General features: G+C 32.8%; 1 long non-coding RNA gene across 2 annotated transcripts; it reads left to right on the plus strand.

Annotated features, from left to right (window-relative positions):
• Positions 1 to 5,038: 5,038 nt before the first annotated feature.
• On the plus strand, positions 5,039 to 10,633 carry LOC125238293. Of its 2 annotated transcripts, XR_007178426.1 has the most exons (7): positions 5,039 to 5,530; positions 6,199 to 6,639; positions 7,020 to 7,278; positions 7,414 to 7,579; positions 8,208 to 8,400; positions 8,488 to 8,609; positions 9,717 to 10,633. It is a non-coding gene; the product is annotated as an uncharacterized LOC125238293 (long non-coding RNA). The 2 variants fall into 2 exon arrangements; XR_007178425.1 differs by lacking the exon at positions 5,039 to 5,530 and having other exon boundaries at positions 5,793 to 6,639.
• The last annotated feature ends 4,192 nt before the right edge of the window (positions 10,634 to 14,825 follow it).

Genomic DNA, 14,825 nt, shown 5'->3' on the forward strand with positions numbered 1-14,825 from the left:
TCGCAGGTCTACGGTTTAACTCGAGTATTGCCTGTATGCCCGATTTTTTCTTCGGATAGGTCGCAATTCTCAACCAATCCTCGTTAAATTTAAGCTAAGGCTCTCATGACTTGAAGTACTAAGTGCAAGGCCTGAGTGGACGCTCGGAGCAGGGCGTTCAGCGTGCATCAAGCGCCGACACAGGACACTTGTATATGAGCTTCAATTGTTTCAAATGCCCGCCGCACGCCCCGACCCGCTGCACACCGTCCGCCATTTGTACTTTTTTTTAAATTGTGCAATAAAGTTTAAATAAATAAATAAATAAAAATAAAAATCAAAGATGACGGCTTAAATATATATGGGCATTTTTTTTACACTAAAGTTTTCCACTTTCCCGTTTTGTATCACGAATTTTTTTGTAGACATGGGTATTTTTTACGCAATTCATACTCAGAAATCTCAAGAATCGCGAGCTCGAATTTCGATCCTGATAGGAATAAACAAAGTAAAAAAATGTCCCAAGATTTCACATACAGCTCCTTTTTCGAACCTTCCATTCCGTTACCGCCATACAAAATGTATAAATAAAGAGTGGTAACGTAAAAAAAAAAACCTTGGGACATTTTTTTTCTCCTATTAGGATTGAAATTCGCGATTCTAAGTGGAAAACACATAAAAATTTCCAAATCTAAAAAAAAAGTGGGGTGGACAACTTTGAAAAAAATGGCCCATATGGGATATCGGTCCTACATCCGATATCGGATCGGATAATAAAACGCACTTACAGTAGGAGATTTTCACTTTACCGTTTTGTATCGCGAATTTATACAGTTCACAGAGTTATACTTATGTTGATTTGTATAGTAAAAAATTAAAATGGTTCTAAACTCACTACAGGGCATAATGTTTCTAAGTTTTCTAACAGTTAATTAGTGGATCATAAAACAACGTTACAAAGTGTTACAACATAGTCATTATCAATCGTAACATGAACGTAGACTGTTATCTCATGACCTTGCTCTCGCTAGAGCTTAAAAGCTCATACTTCGTAATTAGTTATAGCAATTAGTTTTTAAATTAGTTTCCATAAAGACGTAGACTAGTACGTTCTAGAATGTGGCCCATACTTGTCGCGAAATTCTCTTTTTTTAGCAAATCAACATTCAAATTGTGTCTCTTAAGTCTTAACTTGAAACTCGGGTGAATCGACTCTGCTATAGGGCTGATTATTTTTCAGATTATATATATATATTTTTATACACATCAACCTTAAAGCCCCCGATTTATCCGAGTTTGAAGTTTGTGACACAATTTAAACAATGACTGCACAATTGCCACACAGTCGCGTACTCTCATGTTTATGGCCTGCAGCAGGCCTAGCACATGATTGTCGCGAGGGTATGTCGCCGCGAGATAGACTACCCGTTCTATATGTAATTAATACAGTTAGAAGAAGACATGTCATCTATTTTGCGACAATCATGTGCTAGGCCTACTGACGTTTCAAACGTGACGTTACGTTCACTCCCATAGACAACCAGGAAATGTCAACGTTTGACCAAATTACCGGAGTTATTCGTTAAATTTCAAACATAAATGTGTCTTTGATTCTGCACACCACACGTCACAACCTGTTTTTTTATTCACTACTTCATATATTATCTAAATATGACACAGGTCAAAGGCAAATTCCCATTTAAAAAACCTGTCTTTTACTTTTTTTCAATTATAAATGGGCTTAATCTTGGCCACAGACTAGCCAATGCCAAAGACATGGCCTACGATGGAGTGAGCTCGCCCAGAAAATGTCTGTTCACCATATATTTGAAAAAAACTATGGTCATTGAATAACTACTACATACACAGAAAAAAATGGTTTTTTGAAACAAGAACCAGATGTGTTTCACCTAATATTTCTTGATCTCAAATATATATATCTTGAAATAAGATAATCTCACTAACGTTTCAAAAATTTAAAATTCTTCATATTCAAGACCGAAAATCTTGGATGAAAGCAAATATTATTTGAGTCAAAATTTATATCTCAAATCAAAACTAATTTATTTCTCACCTGAAGAATGATTAAGCAGATTTGATTTAAGAATTCATTCTTGTGCCAATATAGAGTCAAACTTAGCTCAAGATTACATTTAAATCTCAAATGAACAACTGAAAAGTATTCAAGCAAGTAATATATTACTTGATAGGAGATATTATTTAGTTCACCCAAGAATTATTGAAATATTCAGCCAAGTATGTAGACATTCTAAAATCAAGTAATATATTTCTTGGTAAAAGATTTTACTAGTTTCATTCAAGATCTAGTTATATTTACAATCAAGAATTTACAAAATCTTAAAGCAAGTAATATATTTCTTGGTAAAAGATATTACTAGTTTCATTCAAGATCTAGTTAAATTTACAATCAAGAATTTAAAAAATCTTAAAGCAAGTAATATATTTCTCGGTAAAAGATATTACTAGTTTCATTCAAGATTCTGTTAAATTAACAATCAAGAATTAGAACAGTCTAAAAGAAAGTAATATATTTCTTGGTAAAAGATATTACTAGTTTCATTCAAGATCCAGTTAAATTTACAATCAAGAATTTAAAAAATCTTAAAGCAAGTAATATATTTCTCGGTAAAAGATATTACTAGTTTCATTCAAGATTCGGTTAAATTAACAGTCAAGAATTAAGACAATCTAGAAGCAAGTAATATATTTCTCGGTAGAAGATATTACTAGTTTCATTCAAGATTCAGTTAAATTAATAACCAAGAATTAAGACAATCTAAAAGAAAGTAATATATTTCTCGGTATTAAAAGATATTACTAATTTCATTCAAGATTCAATTAAATTAACAAACAAGAATTTAGACATTCTAAAAGCAAGTAATATATTTCTCGGTAGAAGATATTACTAGTTTTATTCAAGATTCACTTAAATTAACAATCAAGAATTAAGATTATCTCAAAACAAATAATATACTTCTCGGTAAAAGATATTACCAGTTTTATTCAAGATTCAGTTAAATTAACAATCAAGAATTTAGACATTTTAAAAGGAAATAATGAATTTCTCGGTGGAAGATATTACTAGTTCAATCAAGATTCGGCTAAATTAACAATCAAGAATCAGAAATCCTAAAAGCAAGTACCTAATATATTTCTCGGTAGAAGATATTACTAGTTTCACTCAAGATTCAGTTAAATTAACAATGAAGAATGTAATAATATATAATATGACTAAGGACTACAAATACTACTATAGACAACAACACCCACACTCAGTATTACTATAGACTATAAATTTGTATGATAAGAAGCAAGCAAAGCATTTGTCACGGGTTTTAGTAATGTTTGCTGGAAAAACAATTAGTAGGTACTGAAAAGTATCGAAGTAGCGGGAATTCCCGGTACGACGCAGGTACCGGACATTTTAGTCTGGTACTGAAGATTGTACCGGCACCGCAATCTATATACCTAAATATTGGCTTATATGCGTTGTACAAACCATAGCGAGGATTAAATACTTCGTCTGTTTGCATGTAATTGTATTGTATACCTATATATACTTACCTATGTTACGGAAAAAATCGTTTTTGTCTCAAGACAGTCGAAATATTTGAATCTTAAATCAAGACCTTCGAAAGCAAAAGCATTATTGCTCCAAGATATTATTTCTTGCTAGTTCTTGCAACAAAATTTACAAATCTTGTCTCAAGAAGTTGCATTTTTTGCTATGAGCAGTGTTGCTGTATTCATTTTTTACCCGATAATCTTGGAGAATGGTTTAGCGAACAATCTTCACACAATCTACCACGCTTTTGATATGTTTTTATAATAAACCGTTTCATAAAACAACAAAGGCATAGAGCTACTTAGCGTGTTGCTACTTAGTTTTGCATAGGTACTTATACATTTCGAAAATTCCTTTCTAGTGTTTATCAAAATAATGAAATACGCATTATTTTTAAGTTTGATTAAAATCATGCACCAGTTACTTTTAGAAGTTTTTTTTATTATTGTTTAATAGGAGGCAAACGAGATGTAAATAAAAAAAATGTTTATTTCTTAGTATAGACAGTCAAGCAAAAAGTGAGAATAAAAAATGGCGGCAAATTTGAAAACTGCAAGGGCGCGGGTTTTACGTCCCATGGAAAATTTTAATTTCGCTTGTTTTTTTACTCTCACGATTTGCTTGATCGTCTATAATTTATTGTATTTTTCGCATAATTTAAAACATACAGTTTTAAAAATAACCATACAACGAACAATTGACATTTAGATATAAAAAAGTTAAGCCTTAACGCGTGGCATTTTCAAGTGTAGGTATGTACCTACCAAGAAAGACACGTTACAAACCATACAAGTGCAATCACATAGATTACATACTGATTATCTATCATGAAGTTACGTATGTTTACTCGTAAAACGTACTATTTCTAAATTAAACGTTTTTGGAATTTGCTTACAGGTTAAAAATGTCGTTTTTTTTTATAGAAATGTCGATCATTTGTCGTACCTGCACTTTATTACTTAAGAAGAAAAATATTTTTTTCAATGATCTTTGCCTTCCTTAAAAATAGGCCCCCTCCAGAAGTAACTGGTGCATGATTTTATACTTTTGACAAGTAGGAAAATAAAGCCCAATAGGTTAGAAGGCGGGATCGCCCAAGATTTTCTTGAAATAAGGTACCTATTTTATGGTTGCATATAAAACAAAAACAGATTTTATTAAATTTTGCCTCAAATACGCATTATTTTGAAAAATACTACATGACAACTTTTATTTCTTACATAATTTGCCGTCGGGTAGCATTTTTAAAAATAGTTTATCCAAAAAACACCGAATGTTCCCCGTTTCGATCCACTGTGCGACGTATCGCGCCGTGCAATAGCATTAAGACGGAAAGAGACTAAACTTCGGGCCTCTTTCCCATGTGACAGCTTGGCAAAAAAGAGTAGAAATTGAACTATTTTTTTTATCATGGCTACACTTACTGTTTTCATACAAAAGAGACATCAAAGTGATTCAATAGTTGCCATATGCAAGACGTTTTACATAGACAGTGGTGCCCCTATTATTTTCTACTCTTTTTTGCCAGACTGTATATAGACGGTCAAGCAAATCGTGAGAACAAAATTCAAATTTTCTATGGGACGACAATGTATGAGCACATTATTCAAATTTGCCGCCATTTTTTACTCTCATGCTTTGCTTAACCATCTATAGTTACATTATCTAGGTTGGACTTGTGATTACTGATGTATTTATTGGGTAAAAAAAAACTGATACTGGCAACATTCTCAAGTTGTCATCCAACAAACCAAGCTAACGGCCGAATGTGATCTGCTCGTGTACTGTTCTGTGCTCTTTTCGCTCGTTTTTTTGCGTCGTTGTCATTGCTGTGAAAGTGTTATGGTGGTAAAATTAACTTGGTGATTGCAATCGCAAGTATACCTACTAAAATAATGGAAGAAGACACAGAAAACAAATTGGTATCCTGAGATTTGCCGTCAGTAGTCGTCGAGAACTTTAAAAGTAAGTTGTGTATTTTCTAGAATATCGCTGGCAGATCAAAAGGTATGGCAGATAAAATAGTTTCTCTTTAAAGCGTAAAGTAAGCATTTTTGTTTTACCAAGATACATATTAAATGTTAGGTTAAACAAAATTACCTAAGTACATCATTTACATTTTTACTCATTTGCTAGATATATTTGTATGTTACTAAACTATTAAGTATTATCTTATCAAAACGAGACAATGGCCATTTTGACACGTGGATGTAAATAAAACAAGTTATATTAATACTCGAAGTCCCATTTTGTTCAAATAATGTGTGAAAATCGTGAAATTTTAAATCAAAATAACGAAAGCTTCTTAATCATTTATTTTGCAACTGCCATACATCTCCGGGGTCGATCAAGATGTTCATTTGTCTTCTGAAGTTTTTAAATTTCAAATATATTTTGTCACCATGTCGCAGTGGAAGACTTTGATTCAGCCTGTCTCCAACCGCAAGACTTAATGATATTGTGGTTTTGTGCTATTTTTAGTTATTACAGATATTTATTCGTTTTTGATCCACATATTTCGTTCATTTCCCATTTCAATATACATAGGAGAGTTCCGCGATAGCTATCAAATATGCTTCAATATAAGATATTCATCATTGATATCCAATTATTTAAGTTATTTTTTTTTACAGAAAATGATATAAGCAAGGAACAGTTCAAATATTTGGTTTTAAATGATACTTGAAAGAGCTTTGCAAACACATTGTGCACCGAATTAAACTAAAAAGTAAACTACAAGATTACTTAGACTCAGTTACTGATACTGAAACTGCATACTTCTTCAATGAAGATTTAATGGTTATTAAAGCGAAAACAAACTGTATAGAAGTGATGCAAGTTGATCAAGATCAGTCAGTTATTCTGACAGACATTACTTTGGATTTGGATTCCTACTTAAGTGTACCAAGTAGGCTTTCACTGCCATAATTTGAATTGAAGAGTATCCGCCAATGTACTCCACAAGTAAATAGTGTTCTAAATTATTATCAAAAATACAAACAATTGAACTCGCAAAAAAGAAGCATCATTGTTGATGTTTTGGTGAAATATCACTACACATTTATTGTTAACAAGTAAGTACTTAGCTAATGGATTATAGGAGACCAGACAGCAGTAGTTTCAGGCTTGGTACAGTCACCTGCAATAATGTCTTACACAACGAAGGCCTCAAAAATATCTTACACACTCTTACAATGTCTCATAAGGTATTAGTGGCAGATATTTTTGCAGCCTTTATTGCGTAAGATATTATTACAGGTTACAGGTGACTGTACTTGCATGTCAATCCAGATGGATTGACGACTAATGCGAGTTAGATATTCTTTCACAAGGGAGCAAAATTATGCATTTACGTCAAGGGTAGTTGTGATGGTTTTCTGTCTGGTTTCTATAATAAAATTAGTATTCATACTTAAATATGAATGAAGATTATTCAAAATATTTTTTTCCTCAGCAACATCAAACCAGAAGAATTCAATTTGCTAGCTGCAAAAATAGTTTCACTTTTCCCAACTGAAAGTATATATACCTACTATATGAAAGCTGTGCTAACATGCAAATCTGCTTCAAGAAAATATGTGCCCGCTAAAGGCAAATTAGTGGACAAGGTTCGAAATCTCCTGTACATATCAGGAGAAAAGTGCAGGGGCTTAAACCCACTTGCTCTAATAGGGATTCGGATACAGATGTAGAGTCTGTGGAAAATAATCAAGGTAAAATCCATACTTATATTCGTACCTACTAATAATATAAATGCAATAGTAACTCTGTCTGTCTGTTGTCTTTTTTCCTTTTGATTTCACAAAGTATAGCGAAGTTTCGATAATTTTTTTTTTGTTTTATTTCAGGGACTGCTTCAAATGACGACGCTATTTGGCTGAAATATAATGAGCTATGGGACCAAGTTTGTGAAAGGTGGAATAACACCTTTGAATTAAGACACAAACAATTGAAACTGTACATGATTTTCTTGAAACCTGGGCCATTTGAAAAGACAGCAAAGTAGATACTCTGGTAAGACATTCCTCAAAATAACTAGCCACCTCAATTCTATTTATATATGTATACAATTTATATTAATGCTTTTTATGACATCTCAGAATATTATAATAATAATGCAATTTAATGTTCAATACGATCACATACTATTATTATTATTTTTTGTAATTATTGTTCAACATCTATTTCTTTTTTAAATTAATTATTGAATTTATTTGAGAGTATTTTCTATTTTTAAAATGTAATATTGTATTGTACCCTAATTATGATAATTTAACTTTAACTTTGACATGTAAAATTGTTAATTTTATGAATAAATGAATATGAATATATGAATATGAATATTACAGATAAATTCCATACATATATAAATAGAATTGATTTTAGCATAAGATTTTTATTACTGGCCATGTTATACTAAAATGAATTCTGTGACCTATGAACAAAGCTTATTTCATAGGTCACAGAATTCATTACACCAAAAATGATTTTGGTGTAAGGTGGCCACTGTGGCCAGTTACTACACTAAATACATTAAAAATAAACGCCGTATTTCCTTTAGAACACTTCTCTTAATCAAAGCGTCTTATATTTATTTTAGTAGGTATACTTGCCATCGCAATCACCAATTTATTTTTCACAGCAATGACAACGACGCAAAAAAAACGAAAAGAAAAAGAGCACACAAGCAGATCACATTCAGCCATTAGTATTCAGTTTGTTGGATGACAACTTGAAAATGTTCAAATTCAAATGGGATTCAAGTTCAACCCAGGACCTTGTACTTCATAGGCGGAGTCACTACCCACGAAGAAAGATACAGAGGCCGTTAAAACGTAATTAATTACAATGCATTCATAATTGATCATTTTATGAAAATATGTGTGAGTCTAATGTCTCATATAATTTTTTTTTAATTTCAGACAAAATAATTCCGGTGCAGATTTACCTGCTATATTTTTTAATACCACCCAAAGGCCGGAAATCTAGGAAAGTCAAATTCTCAACCACTGAATCAATCCAGGGCTTATTAGTTCAGATAGATGTAAGTATTAGATGCATCCAATCCAAATTTAAGGGTTTTATTCTATTTATTTTATTATTAATATACATTTATATTATTAACTATAAAAGTTGTGTAACTGTTCAGTTAATGTTTTACTATTTTACTCTTCGAGTCAAGCGAGTTCAATATATTTCATTTTGGTAAATATGTTCCCAGAACATAATAAAGTAGTATTCCATTTAATATTTCCCACTCATTTTTTATGAAAATCATTACTAGTGAGTGTGCATGGGACAACGTCCCACTTTGTCGATTGCTATAAAGCCGCTTTGTCAGTTTATTCATATAAAGATACAAGTAAACCTCGCCTTAATGGTAACCGACAAAGTGGGACGTTTTACTAAACACACTCTACGTGTGTAAACTGTAAGGCATGCAAAGTTGCCATAGAGCCACCATAATGAAGTCATATTTTACTTACCATGTTTTGGTATTTGTTACTTCTTTATTTAATTACAATAATTAAGGGAAAAATTAAAAACTTTTCACCACACCAACTGGTAAAGGCTTACTTTGCTATTCAAAAACAGATAGCAAAATTGCATTTTATCCACTAGAGTGCCAAATAATTTCAAACAAAATTTCACTTGATATCTTTAATTTTAGCTTCCTGGTGGAAATTACCGAAATATATATGACTATTTTGAATCATAATTATTGAATAAATTGATAGTTTTGATTTAGTTTGATGTTTTATAGTCAGTGTTTTCTTCGTGTTGGTGTGGTGAACATTTTTGTGTTTCACTCGGCGGCAAAGTTTGTTTAACCTTCGTCCCTTGAAACCCTCGCAACGCACAAGATTCCACTTTTCGAACCACTCGCTACGCTCGCGAGTGGTTCAATATTGGAATCTTTCGGTTGCTCAGGTTTCAATATTGGCACGTGCGGTTAAACAACAACTTTGCCCCCTTGTAAAACAACTAACTATTGTGTACCTTAAAATTCCATTTTCTATATGACTAAGTCTCTGCTGTACATATTTTAATGAAGAAAAAAGAACTTATATTTTTGTAGTGGAGCCTCTGCTGAGCAGTGGGATATTCCTGGGAACTATGGCATTACTTTTAAATTATGTTTTTAATGCAGGACGCCGGAGATATCGACAGCGTAATCGCAGCCCAGAAAGCTAAGGCTGCAGCCCGGAAGGATACCGTGCAACCCTCCGTGCTCATACAACGACCGCTACAAAACTTCGCCCAGATATACATCGTTATTCATGATATCAAATACCACGTGCATTCAGCTGCAAAGGCGTTCGACTTGTTGTTTAAGATTTACCACGTTTTTCACGCCAAGTATCCCCAAGTGTGTGAGCACCTCCACGTAATTATTCAAAAAAAGTGTATCAAATCCATACGGCGTATGATACAGTAGGTACCACCGTATATAGTTGACGTTTTAAACTTAGACGTTTTAATTTTATTATAGTATAGGATCCGTACTAAGCTCGATCTTCACCAACGTGTTAACCAGATGAAAATAAGTTTCTGAACATGTCTCCTCAATAAAAATGAATGGTCAAGATTATTTTTTAAAAATCTTTGAATTTTTTTTTATATAATCTTGACCATTTTTATTGAGGTTACCATAGTAAGACATGTTCAGAAACTTATTTTACTTAATAAAATATTATTTTCACCTGGTTAACACGTCGGTGAAGATCGAGCTTAGTACGGATCTTAGACTATAAAGTTCTTGAAATGTAAAAATATACTAAGCTACAGAAATTGTATCTATGACATTTGGTCTTATGTACCTACTTAAGTATTTGCACCATCTATTTACAATTGACGTGATTTATTCTAAGTTTGACTTGTAGAGAATCTTGGTACTTTGTAGCTCTAATCAATCTTGGTAGCTCATACATTTATGTACCTATATGCTTATAAGTCAAAATGTTTTCCGTTCTAAATTCAATTTTAATACTGTATAGTGATACTGATAGGTTCTGAATTTGTAATTACTTTCTTTAACTGGTGCATAAAATAAATGAGAAACTTACATTTCACTTTCATTCCATTATTTCCGAATAGGTATAAATGTGTTTCAAAACTAATTTGGCTTGTATAAATTAGACTGGAATACTGTCAAAACTCATTCATACTTAAAACGGCACAAGTCTTTTTGTAAAAAGTTAAAGCTTGAGTTGATTAGCACTTCTGTGGGTTAAGATAATTCTTCTTGTAATATGTTCATTCTAGTTGTAAAATAGAATGTATTCTAATTACATACTTACATTAAGCTTTTCTTTTAAGTTTGTATTTCTGGTTCTTGTTGTAAAGGGACACGCACTCCATCAAAATTTAAACCTCTTCTTTAAAAGTGGAAATTTGTGTATTTATCCTAGTTACAAAATATACCATTTTATTATTGTTTTATTAAGGTAGGTAATTTAATCAAGTCATAATTGTCGCAAAGTCTATAGTGATGAAATGACCATAATTATTATAAAGGTAGGCAAACAAAACTAAAGATGTTAAATAGATAAAAAAAATACATCATAAGTATTTCATTTGAGACATTAAAATGATAAGAATAAAACAAAAATAAAATGGTAAATTTTGTAAACGCGCCAAATACACAAACGTCCGTATGAAAAGTGTTGTAGCTCATGTTGTGCCGTTCTCGAGAATGTTCTCCATTTTGTATAGGAAACGTTCTCGCTCAAAGAGAACATTCTCGAGAACGGCACACCTTATAGTCGTGATTAAGAAGAGATTTACCTAATTTGAATGGAATACGTTCCATTTTACGACAAGAATGACACTTTTTATAAAAATAATTAAACACTCTTAAAAGAAGAGCTTTACTTCATTTGATTGGAATACGTTCCATTTTACGACAAGAATGACACTTTCTATAAGAAGAATTAAACACTCTTAAAAGAAGAGCTTCACTTCATTTGATTGGAATACGTTCCATTTTACGACAAGAATGACACTTTTTATAAGAAGAATTAAACACTCTTAAAAGAAGAGCTTTACTTCATTTGATTGGAATACGTTCCATTTTACGACAAGAATGACACTTTTTATAAGAAGAATTAAACACTCTTAAAAGAAGAGCTTTACTTCATTTGATTGGAATACGTTCCATTTTACGACAAGAATGACACTTTTTATAAGAAGAATTAAACACCCTTAAAAGAAGAGCTTTACTTCATTTGATTGGAATACGTTCCATTTTACGACAAGAATGACACTTTTTATAAGAAGAATTAAACACTCTTAAAAGAAGAGCTTTACTTCATTTGATTCGAATAAGTTCCATTTTACAACAAGAAAGGAACTATTTTGCAAGAACAATTAATGCTTTTGAGTAAATTATCTCGGTTACTTAGAACAAGATATTTTCGTTCTTGGGTCAAACAATTTAGCTTTTAAAAAAAGAGCCTTACATCATTTGAAGAGAATGATGTACGGCTCTTTTTTTAAAAGCTAAATTGTTTGACCCAAGAACGAAAATATCTTGTTTTAAATATTTTCGTTCTTGGGTTAAACAATTTAGCTTTTGAAAAAAGAGCCTTACATCATTTGAAGAGAATATGTGCTATTTTACAATAAGAACTAACGCTTTTGAGCCAATTTTTAATACTATTATAAACAAAATACATTCAATCTTCGTTAAAGAGCCTTTCAATGTTAAATTAAGAAAAGGAATAATTACGTCAAAATGCTTTCTCTCTTGAAACAACAGTTATTAGCTTTTAGTGGAAGAGATATTTAAAATGTTGATACAAAAAAGTAGTTCTTGGTCTAAGAACTATAATGCGAAACATTTTATATCTCAATCTAAGTAATTCTCCATTTTCCTTATATCGAAATCCCAAAAGATCTTGACTCAAATAATATTACTTGCTTCAAGTAATTTTTTTTTTCTGTGTACAATAAAAATATTTACACAATCAAAACGTATAAATACGCGCATGCGTATGTTTTTATGTGAACAAGTGTTAGAAGAGCTCTGTTATCTCATTCACAAGGCCTTAATAGAAACATGCTAAACTACATAGTGACAACACAGTACAGGTTACGTTTCATTAAGCAGTATCTTAACGCTTGTCTGTCGAATAATGTAACACAGTATGAACTATGAATGAACATGCGTACGGGCCGTACAAGTAACGAGCGATTTTTGGTCGGCTAGCGCCGATACCGCGTAGATATGTTTGAGGAAACCCTAGAACTCAGTGTGATTTATAAAATAAGTACCTTGTTTTCGGATAAAATCGGACTAATAGTACAATGGACACAGATTTTTTTTTATACTACGTCGGTGGCAAACAAGCGTACGGCCCGCCTGATGGAAAGCGGTCACCGTAACCTATGGACGCCTGCAACTCAAAGAGTGTCACATGCGCGTTGCCACCCCATTAGAAATTTGTACATTCGCCTTTTTTTCCTTTGCTGTATTAAATACACAGTCCAACAATAAAAGGAGTGTACAAGTTCCAAGGAGGGTTCGGGTTGCCGACGACTCAAAGGACAATAGACGGAATAAGGCAGTTCCGTAAGTCCTCCCGTCATCAGCACACCGCACCCTCGTTGAGCTCTGGCAGCCTTACTCACCGACAGGAACACAACACTATGAGTAGGGTCTAGTACTATTTATTCCCTTATTCTTATTATGCTCTAAAATCCGTAGGCCCTTTTAAAAAAACTTTTGAAAGGTCACGCACTGTAGAGTCACCGGCAACAACATCGCACAAAAAGAAGGCCGCAAAAGTATCTGACACAATCTTATACAGCCAGAGAGCCAGTATAGAGCCATAAATAAGAGCTTGTCAGCTGTCAGTCATATTGCAGCTCTCTTTTGTGCGATGTTATTGCCGGTGACTCTACTGAACATTGTAACACCGATATCCGATTTATATTTTAACTGTGGAGTTTTTATCCCGTTGATTGAAAAGGTCACCTACATCGAATTGGCCGAGTGTGTGCTACCCAGGCTATACTATCTATGCAATACTGCAATCGATTAAGTTTGGCAATTTGTTTTAAAACTTTTAAACTACGAGTATAATGCGGTCATTTTGCAAGCCTTTTGTTTTTTGTAATTAACTTTTCTGTTGCAAAGTACATATACATATTTGTAAACTTTATTGATAATATTGATACGAAGAGAGTAATTATTATAATATAGAATTGATCTACTGTCCAGTGTCCACTGATAACCAGTTTATTATTGTTACCTGTTAGCACATAAGTATACCAGTTACATTTATGGTAACTACAAAACGTTGTTCCTAAAGAAGCTTGCCAACTAATTATCGTGTCGTTTTATTTTACTACTCGCAACGTTTATGGTAACTCAATAAATTCACGGCCCAAACAAACATGGCTCCTGGCTAGACTAAACTAAGTTGGCAACGATTTTACCACTGTGACCTACGCAAGCTCACCTCGGACACTGGCGATCAAATATATGAAAGAGGCGCGTTCCTAGCACACAGTCTAAGCTCGTGTAGGTGAACGCGTACTATGCTTGTATGAGTGAAATATGACAGGTCGACTGTTCGTGTTTTTGACAGGCGGTAACTGTGAGTTAACCGAGAGGGGGTGGGCGGCACTTTCAGCGGGGAGCGGGAGTGGCCATACTGTACGATAGTACTCTTTATTATACTGTGACGCAAGGGTCATTTTAACATCAAATTTCTATGAAATATCACGTTCACTAATAATTATGTGGAAAATCTGTCTTATCCAATTCCCTGTCAATTTAGCTTAGTCTGACTTTATCAACATCGGTTTTATACAAACCTAAGTTATCGCGCCAGCCAAGTAAGTAAGTAACAAATTCAGTGCAATATCAGAATCAGAATCAGATGCTTTATTTGTAAAACATAGGTACATATTAGGTCTTAGGTCTATGAATGGTCTGAACAAACTATGTTTTGCCGGTTGGCATACAAATGTCAAAAAGGACGAGAGGCTCGAGAGCAAATGGATATTATAAATGTCATGCAGGATCTTAACTTAAAAATTAATAAATTACAATTAATTTACTAAAAGTAAATTCGCATTTTCTCCAAATACCAAAGTTATCCACCACAGACAATGTAACAACCCTGGTGAATTTGAAATATAGAACATTCGTAAGACACATTCAAAAATTTTATCACTGACCTGAAACATGTCGGAACAGTCGCGATCTTATAACGTGAGTAGAACCATTATATTGATGAAATAATTAAAA

This window comes from Leguminivora glycinivorella, chromosome 23 (assembly GCF_023078275.1).
Source record: "Leguminivora glycinivorella isolate SPB_JAAS2020 chromosome 23, LegGlyc_1.1, whole genome shotgun sequence".
NCBI lineage: Eukaryota > Metazoa > Arthropoda > Insecta > Lepidoptera > Tortricidae > Leguminivora > Leguminivora glycinivorella.